The sequence below is a fragment of the Pseudopipra pipra genome, chromosome 3 (assembly GCF_036250125.1).
Source record: "Pseudopipra pipra isolate bDixPip1 chromosome 3, bDixPip1.hap1, whole genome shotgun sequence".
NCBI lineage: Eukaryota > Metazoa > Chordata > Aves > Passeriformes > Pipridae > Pseudopipra > Pseudopipra pipra.
The window spans coordinates 15,965,853-15,991,193 of NC_087551.1; the positions used below are offsets into that span (position 1 = coordinate 15,965,853).

General features: G+C 40.2%; 1 protein-coding gene across 1 annotated transcript in view; it reads right to left on the reverse strand.

Moving 5' to 3' along the window:
* The window catches only part of ALK (ALK receptor tyrosine kinase), a 317,575-nt gene that overhangs the window by 171,847 nt on the left and 120,387 nt on the right, over window positions 1-25,341 (reverse strand).

Sequence of the window (25,341 nt, forward strand, 5' to 3'; positions counted from 1 at the left end):
CTGTTAATACTTAAAACATGCAGGTCTGACAAAGAGTTTAATTTTATTGAGAGAGAAAATAAGGCCCAACAGTGTTGTAATTTAAACCTATTTCTAAATGTGCATTAATTTTAGCCAGAGCAGCAACCTGGTTTTGAAAATGCTAAGGTTGAAGTTTCAGAGGAATGATCTTCCACATCACTAAGTGTGGCTCAGGTGATATGCAAGGTGTCTAAAAAATCCTATTGAGGGATTGAGCCAGAAATGAATCTGGCTTGCCTTCACCTCAGTGTCCAAGCTGTGGATCATCAGGTGCAAACCAGCCACTCTGAGCACCTGCACCAGTTCAGCTCCTACGATGGATCTGGTGAATTGTCCTTATTTAGTTGTTCTTCTTTCTCTCTACTGAACTGAGGGTCAAGAGCTCAGATTTGAATAGCTCACTGTCAGATGCCAGTTCAGAACAGGGGAACTGCACTTGTGTTCACAGATGGCTCCTTTGAAAAAGTCTGATTTGGCAATTCCTCTCAGGTCACACACAGGGCAATAATGAAGCCTGGACTCCTGTCAACCACTGTGTTTCCCTTCCATAAACACATTTCTCATAAGCAGTATTTTTGACATATTTGTCACAAACAGTGTTCTTGACATTGGCACCACATTAATGACATATCTAAAACTAGAAAATATCTATACTGAAAGAAACATGAAGAAATACATAAGGTACAGCCTGCTTAGATGCCAAGGTTTGTAAACAGAGAGAAGTGAAATGCAGTCACAGTGGGTTTTATGTGTTTTTTTTACTAACTAGATTACTTTATGTAAAATAACAGTTGTTAATCCAGTTACTAACAGAATGGTTTGATGACTTTTTGTCAGTTATATATACACAATATATTTGTTGGGCAGTAAAATAAAATAAATAAATAATAAAAAAAATCAAAACTCAGCCACATGTATCATCCTTCCCTGACTCTCCCTTCTGTTGCAAACAAAAGAGAATTAGAGCAGTAAATCTTGTGACTTTAATTGTAGCATCCCCATAAGAACAATGAAATCTCTGACATGAAAGGGAGCAGAGATTTCTACTGGTGGCAGAAATACACTAAGCATTGCAATAATTGCTGATGGTAACTTGCCAGGTGCAAGAACCATTTGCTCATCTTACTGCCTTGCAACAGGGAGTCAGATTTTAAAAATAACAAACAAAGGCAGCTCTCATTCCTTCTTTTCTTGCAGTGGTTCTAAATCAAGAGAGCTGCCAAGGGTAGTTCCCCTTATGCTCTGACTTAAGGTCAGGTTTGAAACATCTATGAAGTCCAATGGTAGACTAGGGTAGCTGCTACAGCAAATTTGAGAGATAGTCATGAACCTCCTTTGTTTTGACTTTTCTATTTAAACTCTCTATTTACAGGGCTCACACTTTGCAACTGTATGTTATTACTCATCACGTGGCTGGTTCTACCTACGAATTTATATTGCTGAAAGGAATACAATTTTGCCATGGTGGGGTTACCCCGGCACACTGTCCCAGGATACTGGGAGGAACAGCCCCACACTGTGTGGGTGTGAAGCAGTGCCTAGGAATTCATTATGAAGGACATGGCTATTACACTGTGCTGGCCTCACCACCAGCACACAGTCTTGTCAGAAATGTCCTCTAGTGCATACTTCTGGGGAGATCATCTACTAGAGCTATGACAGATCATATTTTTAATATAGAGATTTACTTTATTTTTAAAAAGGAGAGAATAAAAAAAACTTTGTTCTTGTTTTTGAAAGCTCAGCTATCTTATGGGTGACTTTCCTGTCTTTTGCAGTGTTCTCTTTTTGCTCTTACTGCTGTTCTTAAGCATCAAGCAAAGCACTATCAGAGCTGCCTTTAGCTCTGGTGTTATGGGAACAGTTTCCAAAGTTGCAATGAGGGGTACTTGCTATGAAACCACACAGAATTTCTTATACAGCAGAATTTGAAGATTCTGGGATTAAACTATGGCACCCACAAAGGAATAATTAACGTACCTAATGTGAAAAATTATACGTTTTGAAGACAAATCCCTGTGCTTCTCATTTCCCTCAAAAGCACAACCTCTCAGCCACTGCTTGCCACTGTTTCATGTAACAGCCTCCCACAGGATCAATATGACCATTTCCAGGATCAGATGAGACACTGCTACTTAGAAAGGGTTAAAATATCACATGGAGATTGATTCCACATCCATGCTAAGGGATACAAGAACATTCTATTTCACACCAATGGACTTTCTGAGCAAAATCAGAAGCTACACGTTCACTCATGTTTCCCTCCAGTGGGGAACCATGTGGCATGCTTCAAGACCATTTGTAGACCCATAAGGCTTTAAGGTTCCAGAGATAATTTCCTTGCATTATTTTCTCCTGTTGGCTTGCAGCTCTAATAAGACTCCTGGGATCCTCCCAGGTGAATAGCTAGAAGAAGCACTGTAGCTTCCACCAAACTCCTTCTGCTATTTAGATACCAAGGGACATAAGCTGAGATGAAAGGTCCCCTTCATGGTACATGCTGCCAGTGTCACATGCTACTGCTCAGGACTCTGAAGGGTCTACTTACTTATCACAAAGATCTTCACCAATGAGTCATTTCAGCAGTTTTTTGCTGAAAAAAAATCGGACTCTGGCTGCACAGTGCATTGCTGATATTAAAGAGGTGCAGTTAAAATAATCACATTGTAACTAGATATTCAGCCAGAGATCCAGACACTTTGCACTTCTGGGGTCTTGAGCTCATTCATCATCATCACACAGAACCATGGGTTTGCAGAGGGAACAGCATTCAGTATTTTGCACCAAATACACTCATGTTTGTGCTATATGACAGAAACCCTACCAGCTGATACTGCTCTGTGGTGTTCCAGACACTGCTGGTCTAAACACAAATACTTTATTTTCCACATTCCCTCTAAACACTCACACTGCGTGAGAAACCTACCAGTAACACTCAGCTTCTAATAATATTTTTTCCCTGCCTTTTTAATAGCTGCAGTCATAATGCAATGGTATTACTCATCCTCATATGTTGTGTCTGATAACATCTCTGGCAACTTGCTGTCACTTCAGACAAATGCACATGAAAAAATATTTATGCTTTAAGCACCGCGAATTATTGCAGTTGACATAAAAGGAATATTACAAGACAAATAAATATATCCGGCATGAAAAATTGTTGTTGATCCTTTGGATACTTGTTTATAACATTTTAACATTCATGTCACACAAAAGGAAGGATGGTTTATCAACTTAGTAGCAAGATGTTTTTGAGGTGACGAAGACAGCTTCAAGCTGTGCTGTTCAGGACTAATGAGGTAACAGATTATTTGTAAACAAGAAAACCGATGCTAATGTACTATGCATGTACGGATACACTATGAACAAAGCACCTGTCCAAAACAGTTTTCAAATTAAGGAGTACAAACTGGTAAGTCTACAACTTCAAACCACATCAGCAATGAAGCCCATTCCCACAATATCTGGCCCAACATCCTTATCTGATACGGAGGCACAAAACACCTGAAACTCATGCCAGTGAATGCTAAGGAAAGCCTGAGATTACGGGGTTCAAAAGACAGAGCCATCCCTTGGCCCTAAGAACTGGGTAAACTTAGAATCCTATTGCATGCCCCTTTTAAATCTGGTCATCTGACAGTTACCTAATAGCTTTGAATGCACCCTGCTAACCACTCATATCCTAAATCCTTCCCAGTCTGTCTCAGGGTAAAACCACGGACAGAGCCAGGTCAGGTTCAACTGCTCAATAACCTCGTGATGCTCAGCAAGGTCAGTGCAACCCTATTGCATCCTCTGACCTTTCCAAGGTAGCAGTCTAGGAAAGATGGCTGCAGCCCAAAAAGGCAGCTGCTTAAGAAGTTAAATTGGGAAATAGGGTTCACTACAGAAAACAGCAACAAGCTCTTCTGGGACAAATACACAGAGGCAACTCCTCAACTTGCAGCTGAGGTCTAGGATTTCCAGCGTGTGACGTTCCTGGATACCTGACAGCACATAACCAAATAAGGTCCTAAAGATGTGATATCAAGCAGGCCAATGGGACATAAAAAATCAGTTACAAAATTGACATGCATTTGAATTTATGAAGAGGGAACTTCACATCACTTAAAAACAGTATTTAGTAACACACCCAAGCCAATAATACACACAGAGCAGACATCCGGGTACTTCACACAAATTAAAGTGTCCCCATATTAATTCAAGCAGATTTCTTCCCTAATAACGAAAGACCACAGTTTTGTTATTTTAACTTTCCTGAAAAGTCTTCTTTTGACACTGTCTCCCATAACATCCTCATAGGTAAGCTCAGGAAATGTGGGTAAGATGAGTGGACAGTGAAGTGGGTCAAGAACCAGCTGAATGGCAGAGCTCAGAGGCTCAGGATCAGTGGAGTAGAATCCAGTTGGAGGTGTATAGTCAGTGGCATTCCTCAGGGATCAATACTAGGTCCAGTCTTATTGAACTTGTTTAGCAAGGACCTGGACAAAGGCATAGAATGTAACCTCAGAAAGTTTCCTGATGATACGAAATCTGCAGGAGTGGCTGATACACCTGAAGGCTGTGCTGCCATTCAGTGGGCCCCAGATAGGCTGGAGAGTTGGGTGGAGAGAAACCTAATGGGGTTCAACAAGGGCAAGTGTAGGGTCCTGCACCTGGGGAGGAATAGCCCCAAGTACCTGTACAGGTTGGGGGCTGACCTACTAGAGAGCAGCTCTGCTGGGTGTCTGGTGGATACCAAGTTGACTATGAGCCGGCAGGCTGCCCTTGCACACAGGAGAGTCAATGGCATCCTGAGGTGCATCAGGAACAGTGTGACCAGCAGGCTGAGGGAGGTGATCCTCCCCATCTACCTGGCCCACATCTGGAGTGCTGTGTCCAGTTCTGCGCCACTCAGTACAAGAAAGACAAGGAGCTACTGGAGAGGGTCCAGTGGAAGGCCCCAAAGACGACTGAGGTTCTGAAGCATCTCTGTTACAAGGAGAAACTGCGAGAGCTGGTCCTGTTTAGTTTGGAGAAGAGACGACTAAGAGGGTAACTCATTAATGCATATAAATATCTTAAAGGGGGGCATTAAGAGGACGGTGACAGACCTTTTTTTGGTGGTCCCCAGTGACAGGTGGAGGAGCAATGGCCATGAACTAAAACATAAGAAGTTCCACCTCAACATGAGGAAGAACTGCTTTACGTTGAGGGTGGCAGAGCACTGGGACAGGCTGCCCAGGGAGGTCATGGAGTCTCCCTCTCTGGAGACATTCAGAACCCACCTGGATGCATTCCCATGTCACCTGCTCTAGGTGACCCTGACTTGGCAGGGGGGTTGGACTGGATGATCTTGAGAGGCCCCTTCCAACACTAACAATTCTGTGGTTCTGTGAAAAGCAAGGCTCAAAACACAGCTAGGCTGACTTAATCTGATCACAGTTATAAAGCAGCAATTTAACAATCCTTTGCAAAACTGATAGATTGTTATTCTGAACATAAACTCCATCTTCCTACTAAAAGGATTTTATTACCTTTCACACACAAGTTCAATACTCTACCAGATTAAATTAGGGCTGTAAAAACTATTAACAGTCAACGTCTGCTGGGGACTGTACAGTAGAAAAAAATTATTTAAATCAAGTTTTATAGTCTTTAGAGATGCTGACTAGAGAGAACATTTCTACTAGTATCACAAAACATCCCACAGAGCTGGCCTTTGGATTCTTCATTTTACACTTAACTTTCAAATTAACTATTCAAGCAAAAGTCTCAAAGCAGGAGCTCAGTAGTTGGTAAAAGCCATGAAATAACTGGGCACTACCTGAGTGACAACATTAAGAAAAGATACTGTAATACTTTTTCTAGGCTTATTTATATGGATTTTCTAATTGCCTCATCAAGGCTCCAAAATGTGCTGAATGTGAAGAATGTGAATAGTCTCCAGTGCTGAATGCAATGTGACTGCATAAGCACCATAAGATTTGCAACATGCTAGACTTGCATCTGACTTAAAATTCATGAAGGTAACAGCCTTTGAATTATCACAAAATTTGGAGCTGAACAATTCTTAACAATCTAATTATGCTAATTGAATGATATCTCACCTCTTTGGAAGTCGATCAGAGTTCTTGCTATTAGCTTAAATAGAACCAGGATTTCACTTCTAATACCTAGCAGGAATGTGAGCATGTTTCTCTAGATGATGCAAGAGCAATTCAGAAACGTTAATGAATTCATACTAACTCTTGTGGGTGTGTAATACATTTTACAAATGGACAAGTTAAGGCAGACATTAAACAACTGCAAACAGCGTGTGGCCAAGATTTGTATCAGAGCAGAGATCTGCAAGTCAAAGCTCTTTAAAATTACCTCCTATTCAAGTATTTTTCATTTCCAAAGTATAAAGGGAAAGGCCAATAATACATCAAAGCAAAATGAAGTAAAATATTGTCCTCTTACTAAGTCATCAAACAAATTTGATTTGCCCTACATGATTTGTCTTAAATTCAAAGGCTTCACTCATATAAAACCTTGTCCCTCAAACAACCAGTATTCACTGTGATCCTTGGGAACTGCAGCAGTGCTATAGAAATGTAAGTTAAATTTAGGAAAGACAGGAGTCTTTCCTTTTCTCACACTCCAGTTCCAGAAATTTTCTTTATTATTTTACCTATTCTCTTGGAGGCAACATTGAAGCCCAACACACAGAGAGGAGTCTCCTAGCAGTGACCTTCACACAGCTCTTTCACAGATTTCCCCTGTCACTTCCCTAAAATCAGGTGTGGTGCGTGAGCTGAAGTCCAAATGAACACTATTATAACACTTTATTATTATTTATCGGTTTAAATTCCAACAATCCCTAGCATATCTCATCATAGTACTCTTTAGACAGACAACAATAAAAGATGATTTTCTCACAAAGCAATGTAAATCAAGGTTTTTCAAAAAGGAAAAGTCATATGGAAGAAAAAGGAAACAATTAAAAGCTCCAGGTATTGCCTTCTGTAACAAGAGCTAGAGCCAGATGCTGTTACAGCCCAATTCCTAAATGACTCAGCAGCGTTTGCTCCCAGCTAAAAAGCACTGAACTGAAAAAAGTAGATAGTTAATTAAAAACTTAGAATTCAATGCTGAAATTAAAATCTTTCCTAGAGAATGACAGAAGAGTCTTTAAATAATTCAGCCTTGCACAGCTGATTAACCAATATGCATCTTCTCTTTTGCTGCTGACAGAGGCGAATGGTAAGTTACTTCTGAGCTGTCTGTTCTGAGACTAGAAGATGGAAGAATTTTCTGTCACCATGAACAAGGCAGACCTAAAGGGAAAGCTAAGAGGAAGCTGGTTCTGACAGTAAAAATAGAGAGGCAGAATGCCTGTTCAGTAGCCCACAGTGTGTGCAGTAGTTAAGGGGAGGATGTGAAAGGAAGACTAATGCTGCGCCTCTAGTAGCTGTTTTGCCCTCGAGTGTGCTTATTCGATTACACTTGGGAGGCTAGAAGCCTAAAAATTAAGAAGTTCAGCAATATTCTGACGCACAAGTACCTGAATAGAAACGTGCCTGGAACAGAATTGCAGCAACTCACAGTTCAGTAACGTCAGAGACCTGTTAAACAACTAGTAAGTACTGCGAGTTATTCCCCTGAAGAACCAGGAAAGCCACAAGAGAAGGTGCATAATTAAATCAATTTGGTGTAGCCCCCCTCCTTTTTCACTCCGAGACAGGATTAAACTCATTACATTGGGGCTGCCGTTATGTCAGCTTTAAGTGCACAAGGGTCATAACTCAGACCATCAGAGAATCATGAAATTGGTCTGCAGATAACATAAATAAGATAAATCTTGAGGAGATGGTGTGTTTTAATGTCCCACACATTTTAATCCATTGTTGTCAGTCTCTCCTCTACACACATACATATACATCCATGCACCCAGTACCAGGAGACTATTAGTTGGTCAACTGCCCCGATATGTAGTGGGAAATGTGATGATCCTATCCAGAGCTTGTTGAATGCCTGATAGCATAAAGCACCAAATCCCTGCCCATTATCAGGCATCTCTCCATTGAGTGGTTGTGAGTCATCTTCAGATACCTCTTTCCAGCCTAAGCAAGCCCAGCTCCCCCTACCTCTCCAAGGGGAATACATCCTGTGGGCCCCTGAACACACAGGCAGCCCCAGTGGGCCCTGCCAGTTTCTCCACATCCCCCTTGACCTGGAAAAAGGAGCCAAGGCCAGACACAGCAACTCAGGTGTGGCCTCACCACCACCACCACCACCAAGTGGTCCAGAACAAGTAACCTCTTTCAGTGCTGGCTGCCTTCCTCCTACCTTATTTTGCATGGCTGCCTACCCTATTTGTTGTGAGTTGGGTCCTCCATAATTTGCAGGTCCTCTTCAGCAGGACTGCTCAAGGCTACCAGTTCCCAAACTGGGAGAATGCTGCACCAGCAGATCCTGGTCCAAGAGCAGAGCTTGTCACTTCTGGTGGCTCCACAAGGCTCCTTTTAGCCCAATCCTCGAGTTTACCAAGGTCCCCTTGGAGAAAAGTTTTGCCATTGACTGCATCAGCCAAGTCCCCTCTCCTTTCAGTTCATCTGGATCATCTACAGATTTGACCAGTGCCTTATTGTCCAGGTCATGGATGATAATACTGAGCACCATCAGCCCCAATTCTGGCTCCTAGGGTCAGCTCTGCTCAGTGCTGGCAGTCACTGGGCATGAAGCCACCAAGTTTTATTGACCTCTGAGCCCTCTGCCCAGTTTTTAGCCTGCCTAACAGGGACCTCACCCACCCAGACCTCCTTAGCTCCCACATGAGAATGCTGGGGATGATGATGCTTAAAGCCTTCCTAAAGTAAAGATGAAGTACACCCATGGTTTCTTGTTCCCTCACACACCCGGTCATTTGACACTAAAGGACATGAGGCTGGTGAACAGTGATTTGTCCTTGGAAAATCCATGCTAAGAGCTCCCAATTATTTTTTTGTCCTCTACCTGTTTGGGAATGGAGTCCAAGAGGACAGGCTTTATATTCTTTCTAAGGATTGATATGAGGGAGACCAGTCTGTAGTTCTCCAACTCCTACATCTTGCCCTCCTTAGAAATGAACATAGTACTAAATCTTTTCTGGTTGTCAAGGACTTCCTTCAATTGCAATGATTTCTGATTGATATTAGATACAGCATCTTTGGTTGTACCCAGTTCCAGGGACTTTAAAGCATCCAGATTCTCTAAGCAGTCCCTAACTTTGTGCTCTCACAATCCTCGCTGCCCTTTCCTTGAACCCATGTTGTTACATGCCAAGGTCTGCAGGTTGCCTTGACCTGTAAACGCAAAGAAAGTCACTGAATACTCCTACCTTCCCAGTATCATCTGTCAATAAAATTGCTTTAACATGTACCAAGGAAGGCTAATGGATCCTTTTAAACACTCCTTTTTTTTCCACAGAGCCTGGGAGGCTCATTGAAGGCCAGACCTCTTTACAGAGAATACCTTAGGAAGTCACTGCACCACAGTCCAAGAGAATGAGGAAAAAGATACCTGGCAGCTACAAATAGACAGACACTGACAATGGCACACAAAGAAACAAAGAGGAGCTTCAGTCATGTCAAGTGACCACTAAATCACATGTATCTCAAAATATTTTTGCTACACTACCAAACTCTAATTTCTGTGTCTTCCCTCTTCTCTTGAGTTTGTTTTTCTTACTGTGATTGCACTGCGATTCACTTAGAAATTATATTTTTGCTCAGAAAGAGCCATTTTTTCTTTACTTATTCTGCAAACTGCCTATCACACTTTTGGGCTCTGAATAGTGTGAACTAACTGAAATAATAAGGACATTGCTTTTTCCAGCAGTGAAAAAGCTGGAAAAAGACTCCACTCTTCATGCAAGCAAATACCTCTGGGGCTTCAGTGTGGGTTTCACATGAATACAAATTGTAGAAGTTCAAGCTTTCGATGAACATTATGGATGAAAGACTGTACAGATCTTTTGCTCTAAAAACAAAAAGCACAGCCACAGGGGATCTGCCCACTGAACAGGGCATGCCAATCTTCTCATACATTGTAATCCTACCTTCAGCACACCTTTTAAATCAATTCTATTTCTCAAGAGATACATATTTATCTTAAAAATAACAAATTTGGACAGCACAAAGCCTAACTATAATGGAGAAATGTTACATGAATTCAATTAAACAGCACTAACCATTATATGTCATAGGAGTTTTCTTCTTCCAAGAATGTCTCTGAAATGTCACCACTGCCCTAACCAAGGATTTCTGCCCCAAAAATCAAACTGAGGAAGCCACATACATTATTGTCAGGGGAGAGGTGGGTGGAGGTGTATCTGCAAGGATGTACAAGGCTCTTCTGACTAACTACATTAACTTTTCAGTCTTACTGAAACTATCTAATGAGAGAAAAAAAATCAAGTAGTCAGACTTATCATTCTGCTGGCATCCTGAACAAATTACCTTTAGCTCACTGACATTCCAATTTTCTAGAAACAGCCATAGTTATGCTAAAAGGGTTATGACTTGTGTATTTATCTTGGTTACAATTATTCCATCCTCTTTTCACTTCCCTAAGATATAGCATAAATGAGAAATCCCATTTTATTTGATTTTTTTTGTTAGCTACAGACTGAAAGAACTACTGTCTTATTAAAAGACTATCTCACTACTCTAGTTTTAGCCTGGAGATAACAGAACAAGGGATGCATGGCAGGGTGAATTGGAAATGGATTGTGGGTCATAATATGGATTTTACACAGCCCAGAATGACACTCAAGAGTTTAGAAGCTGGCTCTGTCTGACAGAGTGATTCCAGTTGATGATTTCTGTGAGTCCCCATCACAAAGCCATTACCATTATCAGGACCATAGTGAGATATTTTGGTGGTAAGCTGGTGGAAATGAAACTTGTGGTTCCTGTACTGCAGACACACAGGGGATTTTGACCTCAGTGCTGTCTCATTCTACCTGCACTTAGCCCTAAGTGTCTCCCAGAGCTTATCCCTATGGAGTAAAACCACAGTAAATGTTACTTCTGAGATGAACAGGTACATCAGATAGAACGTGCAAGAGGTGCAGAAGCGATTCAGGAGCCCAGAGAGATCTGGCATGTGAGTGGGGACAGCTTACCTTAACATTGTGCAGGGATAAGGGTTGGGCTCCAAGATCTCTCTGGATGTCCCTTCCAACTCATCATCTTCTGTGATTCTCTAACTATTCTTTCCCTCAGCTTTTCCCTCTGGTGACAGATGACTTCCCTGCTAGCAAAGCACTAGTGGAAACACCTAATTTGACAAACTGATGCATTATGGTAACTGGTGCAGTATTTTATGCAACATAGTACAGATGAAAGTAAGCTGAGTAAATTTAAGGTACTTCTGGTAAATCACCCATGTTGTCTTTAAATTCACAAAGGTCACTGGTGTTCTACAGAATGACAAAGAAATATGGTTAGGACTTAGTTTTAATAAGGCTGCTTCTAAAAGCCCGTACTGTAAAACGCCACATTATTAAGAGAGGAGAGATCTTGCCTGTTATTTTACTTTTTCACTATTCACATAATTTGCCTACATTTTGCATTTCACCTGCAGGTCACTTTTCTTTTCAAGGCTACAGTGCCTTCCTTTCCTAATTGGAGGCATTAGCACAAGGCTGCCAAAACCTGTGGCAAGGGATGTTATTTAAACCCAGACAAGATTCTGCTTTCTTTGACTTCAAACAAAACCTTATGGGCACCTGTCAAATGATCCAAGGCTCAACAGACCCACATTTTTTTGAAAGCATCACTTTTGGCCTTAAATCAGTCTGGCAGCCTTCTTTCAAGGATGGAAAATAAAATCCCCTAGGAATAAGCTGGTAGATGCAGCAGACATGTACGCTGTAATACAGCAGTGAAGAGCAAACAGAGAGCTCTCCTTTTCTTGCAACATCCAGGCAAATAGGATTTACTGCTGTGGCTTTCCAATAACCTGAGCCCTGCACACAGTGAATGTGCTATAGGCTGTTATGAAGTGGTTGGCACAGGCTCCATAAAGGTTGCAGGAGATATCCAAGCTTCACTGAATAATGCTCTCTCCCTCTTTTCCTTTTAGATAAAAGTAAATATTGCAAGGTCATATGCAGCAGAAATGCACTGTTGACAGCACATCACTATGGAGGCTCTAATAAGCCCATAGGTATTTGTGCATATATGTCATATTTGACAGCATGCACTTTAACAGTTCCTGCAGGCAGTATTTTTCAGCCTAACTGGCAAGGTTTTGATGGTTTTTCTATTAAACTATTTGGGTTTGTTTTTTTTTTTTAAAGAGAATAACAGGGTTTTTCTGTTCATTACAAACACAGAACTGATCCTGAAGGAAAGGCTGCAGAGACTTGCAGGCTGAGGAGGCTTTCAAACCATTTCCATCTTTGAAGATGAGCTATCAGGGTACTTAATTTAGTTAAGTCTCAGTATGGCTGTAATTCTTGTTCTATCTACCCTTGACAGGTTTTTTCTTTTAGGAGAAATGTGTAAAAGGAAGCAAACAGAACTACTGAAACAGAAAAGCTATCTTCTTTTGGTGGTCTTCAACACTGAAAAACTACTACCCAACATGACTCTTGCATCAGGAGGAAAGGTACAGCAGTCTCTTCCAGCTTTTGGCATTCCTGTAGGAAAATCAACTGAATGGGAACTCTGAACACAGGACAATAGAGACAAGAAGAATGTTGGTGAGATGCACAACACCAGCATCCTCTCTTCAAGGCTATAATCCATCATTCAAGCACAGAGAAATGAGATCTGGAATCTTAGGACCTTTGTGATTTGAAATACCTGACTTTCAAGGCCTCTGACAGAAGCTAAGCACCCCTACATTAAAAGCCAAAAAATGACAGGCCTGGTTTACAGTGACCATCTCTTGCTATCCTATAGACACCAGCCCCTTCCAGACTGCAACCAAATTGAACCCTAATAAATGTGTCAGTGAGACTTCATTTAATTTTTAAGTTTCCATAGAAAATAGTACTAAAGCCAGTATGAGCACTGGATCTCATACGTAGGAAGTTTAAATAAGATCAGCTGATTCCAACAGTTCTTTTTGCAGTGGTCCTTACCTGGTATCCCTTTCTAGCACTCTAAAATAAAGGTATTCACATGCCGTAGATACTCTAAGGACAGTTTCTGAAGTCAAGTTTGAACCACAATGGCAAATTAAGTTTTCACTACCGCTTCATGTATGACAGTTGTCTTCTGAATGGGAGAGGCATTATTTGTAAAAATATCAACACGGTACATCTGACTAATTTTGCAAAGAAACTAATGCAAATCCACAAATGCTTTCAGGGCAATTCTCAAACAAATTATCACAGAATCACAGAATGGTTTGGGTTGGAAAGGACCTTAAGGATCATCTAGTTCCAGCTCCCCTGCCATGGGCAGGCACACCCTCCACTGGACCACGTTGCTCAAAGCCCCATCCAACCTAGCCTTGAATACTTCCAGGGATGGGACAGGCACAGCTTCTATGGGCAACATGTGTCAGTGCCTCACCACCTTCACAGTAAAGAATTTATTCCTAATAAACTATCTCAATCTACCCTTTATAATTTTTAAACCATTACCCTCATCCTATCATTACCCTACCTGATGAAGAGCCCCTCCCAATCTTTTCTGTAGGCCCTTTTTAGGTATTGGAAGGCTACTGTAAGGTCTCCCCGAGCCTAATCATGTATAATGTTGTACATATTCTTTTCTCCTTTAAAATATGGTATAAGCTGTGCCACTTTTGAAGGTTTCAAATACAAATTGCAGAATGCCTTGATATGGAAGATTGTCTTCATTTTGAAACAGCAGACAACCGAAACTTGGTAGTCATTTTACATCACTGCACAGCCCACAAAGCCAATAAAATGCTCTTTTGAGAAAATACTAACCTGGTACAGCTAGGTGGAAATCAGATGACACCTTGTATTAAAGTAAAAGCATCTACTCTGTAGTAAATGAAGCATACAAGACCCAAACCAAACCAAATAGGATGGTGAGGAATGATACATAAAGCCATAAAAGACAACCTCCATAATCCTATACAGTTCAGTCTACAGTCTTCAAAAAGGGAGCAATATACAGGAAACTCAACTTGATGCTATTGCTTGAAATATTAAAGTGCGTTCAAGGGTTTGATATCAGTCTGTTATTTGCAGATTTTAATACCTTGTGTGGTGAAGATGAAGGCTGATCAAGGATCACAGCTCATAAACAATTGAAACATAAACCATTCTGAAATATAACAGCACTCAGGAGAATCAAAATATTTCATATTTTCCAGGGAGATTAAGTACTGGGTAAAGCTAGCACCACCTACACTATAGCATACAGAATAATTTTGGCTTTACAGAAATAACAGTGGCAATTTGTTCCTTGGCCTCTAGACTTCCAGCAGGGCTATCAACTTATAATGGAGGCTTTCTGTCATGTGGATACCTACAGAGTCAGAAACAGAGTTGCAGCTGCTATTTATTTCATGAAGATCATCCTAAAACCTTTAGAGCTGGTAAATTTTAGCCTTTATAATTCAGATACTTTTAATGTAGTACCTTTCCTCCCTAGCCAGCTGTTTCAAAAAAATCAAATCATATCTGCCTTCCATTTCGTCAATGATGCACCCTCTCATGGGTGCTGGAACTTTCTTCAATTTTGTAATTATTATTTTAGATAGATTAGGAAGATCTCCCCTGCCTTAGCCCTAAGCACATCAGGTGAGACTTAAGTGAATCCCAATTATAAGAGAACTGTCATTTTTGTGGGAAAAAGCTCTAATGTTCTGTCATAATTCCTTAGCATCGGGGTCCAGTTGAAACTAAACCCTTTATATAGCCAGAAAACAGACACATTTAGCCCAACCTGTATTCTTCTACAGCTAGCAAATTACCCTACTTCTTTCATTAACAAAATCAGTCTTTATCTTCTATAAGCAAAGGATCTATTCCACACTTTCCCTCTCCCTCTTTGAGCGTGGACCTTCATTCATGAAGTACCAAGCCTAGTAACTACATCCCTCCTCATGTATGTAGCACTTACTGAAAAGGAGAGAACAAGAATGAAAATCCCATTTAGAGGATGTGTGTGTGCTGGTTTTGACTGGGATGGAGTTAAATTTCTTCACAGTATCTTGTAGGGGCTATGTTTTGGATTTGTGATGAAAACAGTCTCCAAAACAGAGGCATGTTTTGGTTATTGCCCAATGAGTGGGCTGGGGGTGCACAAGGAGTTGCGAGGGGACACGGCCAGGACAGATGACCCCCACTGACCAAAGGGACATTCCATACCATATAGCAATCAAGCACAGCAATAGAAGCTGGGAGAAAAAGGAGGAAGGTGGGTGTCACTCGGAGTGATGGCATTTGTCTCCCCAAGTCACCGTTACCCATGATGGAGCCCTGCTGTCCTGGGGGTGGATGAAGTGATGAAGTAACCCACAGGTTTTCTCACTTTACGCTTTTGACTCTTCCCCCATCCCACTATGGAGGGTGGGGGTGGGAGGTGAATGGCTGTGTGGTGCTCAACTGCCCACCAGGTTTAAACTGTGACAGTGTCTAACTGGACAAAAGGAAGAATTTCCAGCACCAGGCTGCTACTTGTTGATGGGGTAAAATAGTTAAAAGACGGAATTCTGATGTCCCACTATCTGGGAACATTTTAATCTGTCTCCTGGATTAGTTTAAAAAGCTGAAATAAAGACACTTGTGTACTGTGTCAAACTCTAAATTAGTACTGCTTTTCCTGTTCCATGCAAAGGTAGCTTCTAAATATATATAAATCTATAAATTTAATATTTGTAATACACTGAGAGTGTATAGTTTGAAAGAAGAAATCTACCTGTGTTTTTTCATTAGAGCAAATAATTTTTTCCAGTCAGCTCTCCTTACCTCACCGTGCCTGGAACACTCATGGTGACAGGTGATTTCTTTGTGCTGCCTTGATAACAAGCCAATTACAAGGTATCTGAAAAACATGGCCTCCTATAAAATTATACTGCGGCTCATGAAGCACAGATACTGCCCCCCAAACGGAAAGAAAACCAAAATACGAAAACCCAACAATCCAGGCACCTGACTATTAGATGTACTAGTAATCTAGCCATGAAATGATAAAGGTTTGACAACCCATAAATTGCAAGCATCTACTTTGGCTGTCGGGAAATTGCTTGCATACAAGTCACCTCAAATCCAATAACCTTTCCTGAAAGTTTGATTATAAGTGAGATTATAACTCTATTATATTAATCACTGCAGAAGAACCAGACAAAAAAATTCCATACCAGACAACATCCTAATTGAGAACAATAAGAAAGATGAATAACACATGGTAGTTCACATAGGTGCCATGGCACTGTAATTGCTAAATTCAATTAAAAGAAAAAGAAGTTGAAGATTCTACTACTGCTGTGATTTGCATATTACAGTTCAAAAAAAAAGCCTTTCAAAAACTAGACTGTACTGAAATCAATCCTATAACACTAACAGTAAAAAGGCTGAACATTTTTGGATAATACATGCCAATATGAATTTGCACTGAATATGCATACATGACAAGAGAATTGTTCATAAAAGCCATAATAAATATTTTGCATTTCTGTAGCACTTTTCATCTGAGATTTAAAATGCGAGTCATAACAGATTAATTCTCACATAAGCAAATGTCACATAGGGATTTAATTTACTCACCCAGAAAAGCATCACATTTTAAGAAAAGGCCAGCAAGCTTTTCATGATGTTAAGTAACACTACAGAACAGGATAACAAACGAAGAAGCTCTTATCCAACCAAGTCACATCTAGTCAGAGAGGAATGTACCACCATGTCAATACTTCATCTATTGTCTGCAACCATGTTTTACCAAAATACAGTTGTCTGCTTAGACAAAAGAAACACGACTTTCTTGCAATCTCATAAAAGTTAGATCACAAGTCCTCAAAAAGGAGGAATACCTTTACACTCTGCCATTTTGCTGCTAAAGGCAGGCCACCTCCTTGACTCATGTCCTCACTACGGCAACTACCTGATACACTGGCTTGCAGACTGACATAGTCTGCCCTGGGAAGAAAGATGGAAACAAAACAAAATGTTACTGTGATTGATCATTCAGAAACCACTACTCAGAGATGTTCTTCCGAAATGTGACACCTACAAAATCAATGGAGTGGCTAAACAGGCATGTAACTGCCATGGCACTCAGACATGAACACATAATCTGTCTGAGGGCTATCCACAGCTAAACTACAGAGGTAGGATGCAAGGCAAGTACCTACAGAACAAGACAGGGCCAAGATCACAGAAATTTATATTTATTCTAAGTAGAAGCACAAGACGTTGAAGTTTGTCTGCTGGTGGGCTTGTCTCTCAACATATTATTTTTCAGTATTTTTTCTTAGGCCGAATTTTTAAAAGCATAAACAAAAGAATGCCTTAAAATGAATTAGCATTAAGCATACCACAATCATTAACAAGCTAAACAGCAATATGCTTCCAGGGTACCATGCTGCCTCCAGCCAAACCTCATTATCCTTCTGAACTCTAGTTAGAGAATAAATGGATTGACCTATTTATTTCATGTCTAAATTTTATTAGAGGATTAATTTATTTGTTTAGCATTCAGCGATGGCAGCAGCAAAGGTATTTGTATTCTGTGGAGTGGTCTAAGAGAGGTAAAGGGGGCAACTGAATTAACTTTGCTGATGCAACTGGATGGGTTGCACAGCGTGAATTCCTGCAATCGGTGTCAGTTCCTGTATGTATCCCTCTCCCTGTTCTACCTACACGCACACAGCAGCTTTCTTGCTGGTTTCACACACTCAGTCTTAAATCACTGATATTCATTTTGCATTTTTCATATACCCAGTTTTGGTATTTTTCCACCTGTGCACACTGGTTTTCCTTTTAGCTGGTCACTTCTCTGCTAGAGCTAGTCTTGATGATACTTCATCTCTACCAGTGCCTAAATCCTGCTTGCCACTGTGATCCTCTAATTTCCTCCCTCTCTCCCTTCTTTGGTATTCAGCCATAAAATCAAAGATGAATCAGATACCAGACATACACATTATCATCAGATTAAATTTATAACAGCTGTGTGTTATATTGCCTGTAAGGAGGGAAACTGAAGGGGAAAAAAAAGAGAGAGAAAATACCATGAAATATCAGACAACTGCCCAAATTTATCTCTGGGACCACGCTATGCTAGAAGCCTCATAACTGCATAATAAAGTGTGTAAAAGCCAAGGCTATAACTCAAATGAGATGTGGCTACCAGCAAAGCAGACCCAGCAGCAAACACTGCCTTTGAGGAGATACAAGTACCACACAGTTCAGGTCTCAGTACACTTTGTGGTCTTTGGTGAGACCTTTCTGTTTGCTTTAAAAGCAACGATGGCAGGAGCCCTAAAGAAGGCAATGAGAAACTCGGCAGTAATAGAGTGAGCAAGTGAAAGATGATGCTGGGTCTGTGCAAAGCTTCATTAGGCTGCTAACACCAGCGGGTCACTCACGTGCCCCAAGCCCTTGAGAAGAACAGTTTCTTTTGTAAGTTTTGCTACATACTTAGGATCCCACAATATTTCCTCAGTCTTGCTTCTTCCCCCAACAGAAGGGAGAACTTATTCCCAGCTACATTTGATCCTTGCAACTTGGTGGACAAATTATAATCACATGCAAATCTACCGGCATGCCAAAACAAGCAGGTGTCTCTACAACAGAGCCTGCTCGGGAAGGTGCTGGGATCACAGCAATAGTTGCAAAAGTATGAGTGTTCAAAAGGCATCTTTTTGCCCCAATGCTTAATTTGTAAAAATCAGAACTAGGCTTTCTTTTAAAAACTTTGTAAGACAAGAAAACACTGAAAGGCAATCAAAAGTACTTCCTAATAAATAAATGCAATAGAAAAATAAATACTTGGCCTCATCCAAAGCACTGAAATTTTCCATTTAAACACCTGTGGTTTGCAGTCTTCTCATCAGGTTCAGGAAGCTTTAAGATAACCTTTTTCATTTAATCTTCTACAGAAGAGTGGTTTTTTAAATTACATTGCCTTCCCTTCACCAGGAATGCAGATCCTGGAAACCACTATACTACAAATAATATGAGTCATGAAACGTTCCTCTGATGTATCACCAGATCAGGTGAGTCTTGTTCTGTTTTGTTTTAAATACAGCTGGTCTGTGTACATGTCTTATCAAGGTATTTCTAAGGTGCACATTGCCATAACTGAAAAACACAGGAATATTCTATTAATTTAGCCACGAATAATCTGCAAAGAGATGAAAAGTCTTACAAACATGTTTTTTACTGGAAATTATTAAATGAGTGCTTTGTGTGCAACATAGATTGCTCGTCAACCACTTAGGAAGTATGTGTTTTAGAGAATTCATTATTCTTAATTCACTGTCTGAACTTTTATGTTTGCACTGTAATGCAAATGCACCCCCTGACTGGATGAGCATTAACTCTTAGGAGGCAACACTCCTTTCTAGGACTGACTGACTGCAACACTTCTATGCAGGCAAGAAAATATAAAAGATGCGGCTCACTCCTAATAAAAGTCAAACAGAAGGATATGATTAAACCATAATACAAATAAGCTATTTCAAATAGACTTATTTAGATGAGCCAGCAGCACACTTAAGGTACTGTTTGTAACGGCATTCTTCATTCTACATTCTTCAGGTAAGAGACTGCTCACTGCAGGATGGCCATCTTATTACTGGAGACCAATCAGAGTGCAAAATACTCATCTGAACCTGCATAACAGGCTTTCCTTAAAACTTCTCCTCACCAGGATCCTATCCTATGAAGCACTCCATGATCTACGAAGTATTTAGTCCCACTAGTCAGCTACGCAGCTACAAATTTTTGTAAGTCTCACAATTCCTTGGGCATGGTAGTCAGCAGGAGATGTGTTGCATTTTTGCATTTTTCTGTTGCACCAAAGGAAAAGACAAAGTTTTTGAAAACTGTATATTTTGGGAAGAGACTGGAGTAAATGCAGTGTTCACAGCAAATCTCCCAGCTCAAAGTATAAAAATCATTGATTTTCTTAGAACAAGTATATAGGTCAAAATTTAAGAAAGTGTCCCCACATATTACCTTGCTACCATGATGTGAATCCACTCTAAGGACTGACAGGGTAGCTCAGAATCTTTGGCTTCACTGCTGAAACTATCAACAGAGGTGGCCAATTAGTGCCAGCTCCTGTGGACAGTGCTTTGATGGAAAAGACAAAGAGTTCTTCAACACATCTCCCGCTGACTATCAAACGCCCTGCAGACAGCAATGACTCCCAGCACCTGCTGACTGGCTGAATTTGAACCAGTGACCCAAGTCTGAAAAGGCCCCAAACCCATTACCAGTCTCCTGTCTCACTGGTATTTTTTATTGCTGTGAAGACAGAGAGGTGTTCCTACCAGCCTGCCGTTCTCTAGCACACACCTGTACTGGAAAGGGAGCAAAGAGCACTTCTCCAAGCACTTTGTTTTGTTTTGAGTTCTCCACTCGGGAAGTGATAGAGGCATTGAACAGAAGCCTTGGCCAATTGCATAAATCAGATTTCGCTTAAGTAGCTAATGTCAGCCTTGGGGGGAGGGGAGGGAGGAGATTAAGTGTTCGTTTCCAGAGACCAGCACATCTCTTGTGCTTCCAAAGCATTTGAAAGAATATAAATCAAAGCAGAATATGAACCAGCAAAGCTAATTCACTGCCTGGTTGTTTCATTTCAGTTGCATCTTTCTCAATCTCTTCAGCCAGGTAACACGGCCTTTCCTTGAAAGTTACACAACAAATCAAATAAGTGGGTGCTGGGAAGAAAAGAAGGGAGGAGGAGAGGTAAAATTTATTACTGCCTAAAAGGGAAGGTGACTCATAAGAGAGTGGTATTAACAAAGTGACAGTATGAGACGAAGAGGGAGCGCTTTGAACTCATTCTAATGATCTAATGACTAATATAATCCATTAAGAAAAGCAAGGGCAAGATCTTTTTCACTGATTAACGTTGTACCTTATCCATGTTTTTAATAAAAAATTTAATATATACTGCTCCTCAGCTATCTGCATGTTTAATTAAAATGCTGAAAGCTTTCAGAAAGCATTCATTTCACTCCATCAAATGAAATAGTGAAGTATCCTACCCTTCACCATGGATCTGGAAGGAGTAGGATAATGCAAGAAGGAATGGAAAAAAGGAAGAACTGTATCATAATAAATACAACAATGTTTGTTGGCTCAGTAACATACTTTTAAAGTATGGTGTGTGAAACCCCTAGACAAACACTATAAGAATTTAATACTAAAATTTTATGAGGCAGATGTTTTCTTAAAGCTAGAAATAGTATGAAATATGTGAAAATATTAAAATTCTGCTCATATGCTTCAATGACATATAAATGAATGTAATTTACTTTTAGGGACATACATGAAAACCTCATACGAACATAATCACAATAGGTTAAAAAAAAAAACCCAAACCAACCAAACTTGACGCTCACCATTCACTCTGCAATTGCATATAAATCACTAATGCCCTCAAATTGAAACTAAAGAGAAGACTCACTTGATGTCTATCCAAGCATTATGCAATCACTTAAACCCACGAGTTTCTGCTGTCAGAAGAGATGCATCAGCATGTGTGCAAATAAGGTTCTGATGAGCACTCTTTAAACACCTTTCCGGTTTAGACTGACCAACGGCACTCATGCATTTTAAAAGCACAATACATTATTAAAATAAATTCAACTCAAATGAGCAGTTGAGCTATTTCTGGTCCAGAAGAGCAGTCAGACATCCAGATCACATTTTACTTGGTTGCAGCTGAACTGCTTGATCATAGTCTTGACTACTTTCAAAATGGAAGCCTCTTGCCAAGATAGTGTTCAGCTGCCTGACTCAGTGGTGAGCCAAAAACCTCTGCTCGGACACATTCCATCCTTCTGAGCACTTGGCCACTTAAACTAACATATTCAGTATCAGTATTGATTCAGAAGACAACTTTAGCAACAGCAATCATAGGAGTTTTTTAAGGTGCCAAAATAGGTATAAGGTATATGAATAGAGTGCTTGCTAGTTGTTTGCAACTGTTTTAGCATTTCACCAGTGGCTTCTTATTATTCATAGATATTTTATTCATACATTCAGACAACACTTGTGCCTTTGCACATTTTTGAGCTAATCACTGTTCAACTCCTGCTTTTTTTGCCATTTTGTTTTTTTTTAAAACACAGTTGATTTCCCTCTGGGGTGACACTGACATATGGTGAAAGACATGGCTAAAGAAGTTTTCTAAAATGTTAGACGCTTTATGTTTAATAACGTGTAGAAAAACAGAGAATTTCCAAGAGAAATTCAGCATTACACCAGTATTTTTAAAATGATTGAAGAGGTGATCCTGGCATTCTGAACACCAGAGAATCAACACAGGACAAGTTAAATGGCTTCAGAACTGAGAAATGAGTCTTACAACATGACAGACAGGAGATGAGTACTAAACATTTTCACAAGGGAGAGGAAAATGAGTTTTGCTATATAATATACACTGAGAAGAATACAAAAGACAACAAAGTCTGCAACTGGCATAAAAGCAGGGTAATCATAAATAAAAGGTAAATAATTGACTAAAAAAATAGTACAAGCAACCTATTTTATAATAAAGTTCAGTGCCAAATGACACGCAGGAAGAAAAACATGGTAATAGTGACTGTATGAAGATCCTTGTTCTATCAGTGTCACCAAAAAGAATATAAATGTAACATCAGATGGTTAACTGGTGGTTGCAGTCAGGCACTGCCATCAGCTGTAGTGAGAGGCCCAACCTGTGTTGCCCTGACATCACAACTGAACTGGACTTCAAGCACAATCAAGCAGAAGTTTCAGGGACCTGGTACCTGAGACTACAGCTCTCAGTGTCAGTGACATGGTTTTGGGTCAGGCAGTGAAAGAAGACCTTGGAAGAAGTTTGACTACAGCCGGATAACCCTTATACAGAGTCCTGACCTTGGCATTTTTAAAACTGTTCTCTTATAAGGGAAAAAATTATTCATTTTTAGCCAAGTAATGAATTATTTTCAGGATAACAAATGTATAAAAGATAAACTGAACATGAACCTTCTACCCTCAAAACCCTTTCCCTATCTTTCAGTCTGTTGAGACCCCCACATAAATTAAAGGGCAATCTACTGCCTTTATCAGAAACTTGATATTTTCATCCTCTATCTTCAAACAACTGAGACAATGAAAAACTTTGGCAAAGTTCAGTGTGCTTTGCACACTGCCACTCAACACAGAAAGCAAAGCCAACGGTAGCCACCTCTCACCAAGGTGTATTTTTAACAAATAACTTACTGGAATCAGTGCAAAGATTACCAGATCAATTTCTATCCACTATGTACACAGGAGGTCAGTTGATCTAATTGTCTCCTTTGGCCTTAAAATCTATTAACTGATTTGTTTTCCACAAATGATCAAACACAGCTCCAAGAAAAACAGTCTTCACAGTCTACTGCCCTGGACAAGGAAAGGGCAGGGGAAGCCACTTGGTAGGGAAATGCTATCCTCCTGCTGCTGTACAGGATGGTATTAATTTAGTTTTATTCTATCTATCATCTTTAACTACTTGTAACATTTTAAAGAACCTCATACATTAAAACAAATGTCAAGACAATCATGTCATACAAAAGCTTTTCCCAAGCTTATAACAACAGCCTGCAAATGCAATCTCTCTCTAGAGGCTGACTCTGAACACACTGCAAGTACTCCTCCTAGCAATGAGCAAGGCTCCTGCTACAGCTCTCAGGCTATATGTACCTCCTAGCATAAGAAGACAGAGAGATTGGTAAACTGCAAAGGCAAGTGACTGCTAAACCTACATTCTAGGAAAGAAAATAAAAACAAACCCCAAAAAACCAGCACCACCCAAAACCCCCATAAAAAGCAGTCTCCCCTAAAAGGAACTTTGAAGACTGTCCTACTCATTAAGAAAACCCTAACAATCATCCCAAAAGATTTTAAACCACAGTGTTGGCTTTATTTTGTTATATGATCATATCCGTAGCAGCACAGTATGGGAGAAAAGTCTGGGATCTCAATCAAGACTCAGTCTTATTTAAAATGCTATACAGTACCACCAACCCTGTGAAGCAGGGCTGGATGCTGACTGGCAACATCTGGGGAGTGAATCCCCACACCTGGGAAGAGATAATTTTGAAGCAAAGTATGCAAAGTCCATGCAAGTGTACTTTCAGGCTGAAAAGAAATCTTTAGAAAATATGCAGAAAATTATTTACACGAAAAAATTAATATTACATGAGCTCCCAGCTACTTAAAGCAATGTTGATGAAAAGATTTCTGCAGTTTTTCCAAGTTTAGCCTTGTAATATCCCTACCATGCCAGTACATACATTCTTATTTTGAGGACAGTGAGCTGAAGTATGGAATTACAAATGTCTACACTGTTATTTGCTAGGCAGGACTACAAAGAGTAGTGGGATTGTATCCTTCTGAATTATTAATAAAACATGTCCAATCATTCCCTTTAATAGCCCTTTCTCTGTACAGTAAAGTATACAGAATCCTTTAAGTAAAGGCCACTTCTCTTTCATAAAAAGGATATAATTTTTAAGTATTTTAATGTTATTTCTCTCAGAAAACTATCCAGTTATCTAAAGTATCGAAGACCATTGTAAATTTTTATTAAGCTGCAAATACAGTTCTACTCAAGAACAGGTAATTGCCATTATAAGCATAAAAAAAGGAACAATGCTGAATGCATTACTGACAAAAGAGAACCAGCTGTGGAGACTGAGCAGGAGACTGCTTGGAAGAGCCCACAATGCCCCAGGGCAGTAGGACTGATCCACACTCCTTCAATGAAACAATTCAAGCCCACTGAAACATGCAATCCTTTCGAAGCCAGGATGCTTCCTATGCTTATTTGACAAATGTTTCACTGAGAAGGCCTCTCTACCAGGGACAGGATTGCTAGTCAAACACAGAAGGGGAGAAATGGGTTTTTCCCCCCCTCTGCTTTGGGCCAGTTCAATCACACACATCTCTTTAGTGAAGAAAGACTACAAGTCAGTCCAAGCCCTGTGAAAGGTACCAGCGAATGGTATTTCTACCAGTGACTGCTATGAAACTCAATGCAGAGAAAAGAGTACCTTTCTGTGAGACTCTGAGGGATATTTCTGCAAGGAAAATAGAGGGATGCTATGTGGAATTAAACAAACAAACAAAACCCCCAACAATACAGTAGCAGGATGTAGATTGCACTGCCTAAACATGCTTCACCTCCATCAAAAATA